The sequence below is a fragment of the Saccopteryx leptura genome, chromosome 4 (genome assembly GCF_036850995.1).
Source record: "Saccopteryx leptura isolate mSacLep1 chromosome 4, mSacLep1_pri_phased_curated, whole genome shotgun sequence".
Classification (NCBI taxonomy): domain Eukaryota; kingdom Metazoa; phylum Chordata; class Mammalia; order Chiroptera; family Emballonuridae; genus Saccopteryx; species Saccopteryx leptura.
The window spans coordinates 147,693,339-147,696,365 of NC_089506.1; the positions used below are offsets into that span (position 1 = coordinate 147,693,339).

General features: G+C 39.1%; 1 pseudogene; it reads left to right on the forward strand.

The window, feature by feature from the left end:
- Window positions 1-679: 679 nt before the first annotated feature.
- LOC136404260 (RWD domain-containing protein 1-like) lies at window positions 680-1,920 on the forward strand (annotated as a pseudogene).
- The last annotated feature ends 1,107 nt before the right edge of the window (window positions 1,921-3,027 follow it).

Here is a 3,027-nt window from a genome sequence, read left to right on the forward strand (position 1 = left end):
AATACCACTGGAATTTTTTCACATAACTAGAACAAATCCAAAAACTTATATGGAACCACAAAAGACCCCGAATAGCCTCAGCAATCTTGAGAAAGAAGAACAAAGTTGAAGATATCATGGGACCTAGTATTAAACTACACTACTAGGCTATAGTAATCAAAATAGCATGGTACTGGAATAAAAACAGACACATAGAACAGTGGAACAGAATAGAGAGGCCAGAAATAAACCCACACTTTATAGTCAATTAATATTTTTGACAAAGGAGAAGAACATACAATGGGGTAAGGACAGTCTATTCAATAAATTGCGTTGGGAAAATTGGAGATACCTCTTCTTACACCATGTACAAGAATAAATTCAAAATGAATTAAATACCTAAAAAAAGAAAAAGAAAAAAAGCAATGGTAAAGAAAAGAAGAAATATATGAAAAACTTAAATGTAAGCCTTGAAACCATAAAACACCTACAAGAAAACAGGGACTTCCCAGTGGGTAGAGGGCCAGGGCAAGTCTGTTGTTCAGCAGGCCTGGCCTAGCTTTGGGTTCTGGGCCTCACAGCCCCAGACTCTGTGCCTGCATCCACCCTGCTGCTGCCCATTCTCCTCTGCAGCAGTGGTCCTGGTTGCAGCGTGCCAGTTGGGTGTCTGGACGATCCATGGACAGCAGCAAGGGTCACAATGAGAGATTATAGTGAGGAGCAGCACAATGACCTGGAGGCTCTGAAGTTCCATCTGCCTTGACTCCTTTATGGGAAGATCTCTCTCAGCTATCCCCGTATAGCTCGTCCCATTCACTTTCTCTCTCACCAGCAGTGAGGATGTTAAGGGGATGAGTGAGGAGGAGTTTGAGAATTTAATAACTGGTATTACCAGAAAATCCTCCCAGCTTCACCATTTCTGTGACATCTGAGACACCTGAGACTGGAGAAAGAGGTGAAACTGTCCAGACTACCCTTAAGTTTATATATAGTGAGAAATACCCATATGAAGCTCTCCCCTTTTATGAAATAGTCTCCCAGGAAAATCTAGAAGATAATATCTCAGGCATTTAAAAATTATTAGCATTACTGGCAGAAAGAAGAAAACCTTGGTATGGTGATAATCTTTACTTGGTGACAGCTGTGCAAGAGAAATTAAATTAAATAGTGGAGCAAATAAAAACTAGAAGAGAAGAAGAAACAAAAAGAAGAAGAATGAGCTGAAAAGCAGTTATTTCAATGGCACTCTTGTTACAATTGAGAATTTAAGTTGGAAAGCCAAGTTTGATGCAGAACCCTTAGAAATGAAAAAGAAATGAATAATGAATGAAGGAATGAAGAACAGCAAGAAAGACCCTGGCTGGTTGGCTCAGTGGTAGAGCATTGACCTGGAATGTAGATCCTGGGTTTGATTCTCAGTCAGGCACACAGGAAAAGTGCCTATTTGCTTCTCCACCCCTACCTCTCTGGTTTTTCTCTCTTTCTCTCCTTCTCCTGCAGCTATGGCTTGATTGGAGTGAGTTGGCCCTGGGTGCTGAGGATAGCTCCATGGCTTCTACCTCGGGCACTAAGAAGAGCTCGATTGCTGAGCATTGAAGCAACACCCTTGATGGACAGAGCATATTGCCCCCTAGTGGGCTTGTCAGGTGGATCCCAGTCAAGGCACATGCAGGAGTCCGTCTCTCTGTCTTCTCTCCTCTCACTGAAGAAAAGAAAAGAAAAGAAAAAAAAAGAACAGAAGAACAGCAGGAGAAAATTAAGTGGGAAACAGCTATTTGAAACAGATCATAATCTTGAACTGGATAGTTCTTGGAGGATGCTGGAAACAATGTGGAGGTCGATGAGTTTTTTTTTCAGGAATTGGATGACTTGGAGCTGGAGGATGATTAAGATGATCCAGACTACCAGCCTTCTGTCCAAGAGAGTGACTTAAAGGGCTGATGGACTATCCCCACCTAGGAGAGGGTTGACTGCCATAACATCTGTGGCTATGCTGAGAGGGTGTTGATTTTCCTTTTTTTCTAAGAAAAATAATTTTTAAGAGATTATTCTTCTGAAAGCTTTAATTAATAAGTTTAATAAACTGACCTTGAAATTTCAAATATATATAAAAAGAAAACATAGGCAGTAAAATCTTGACATTTTTCTTAGCAATATTTTTCTAATGTACCTCCTGGGTCAAGGGACACAAAAGAAAAAAATTAACAAGTGGGAGTACATCAAACTAAAAAGTTTTTGCATTGCAGAGGAAACTGTCAATAAAATGAAGACAACCCACACAATAGGAGAACATATTCACCAATGATATATCTGATAAGGGGTTAATATCCAAAATTTATTATGAACACATACAGATCAACACCAAACAAACAATCCAATTAAAAAATGAGCCACTTCTTCAAAGAGGACACACAGATGGCCAATAGACATATGAAAAGATGCTAATCATCACTAATCATCAGAGAAATGCAAATTAAAACCATAAGGAGATATCACTTCACACCTGTCAGAATGGCTATCATCAATAAATTAACAACAACAACAAAAAAAACCCAAGTGCTGATGAGTGTGGAGAAAAGGGAACTCTCATGCATGGTTGGTGGGAATGCAGACTGGTGCTGCCACTGTGGAAAACAGTATGGAGATTCCTCAAAAAATTAAAAATGGAACTGCCTTATGACCCAGCAATTCCACTTTTGGGTGTATATTCTAAGGCAGTGATTTTCAACCTTTGTTTCTCACGCACTCATAAACTAATTACTAAAGAAAAAGGGGCCCTGAGCTCTTCTTCCTTAGTAACTAATTTATTTGTGCCATGAGATGAAAATAGTTGTATTTAGTCAGGGGCACTGACCTTAGTAATTACTGTGTGTTTGTGCCATGAAAAAAAAAAAAGGTTGAAAATCACTGTTCTAAGGAACTCAAAACATTAATTTGAAGGAATATATGCACACTTATGTTTATTGCAGCCTTATTTATAATAGCCAAGATATGGAAGCAAGCCCAGGACCTATCAACAGACTAACGGCTTAAAAAACAGTGGTACAT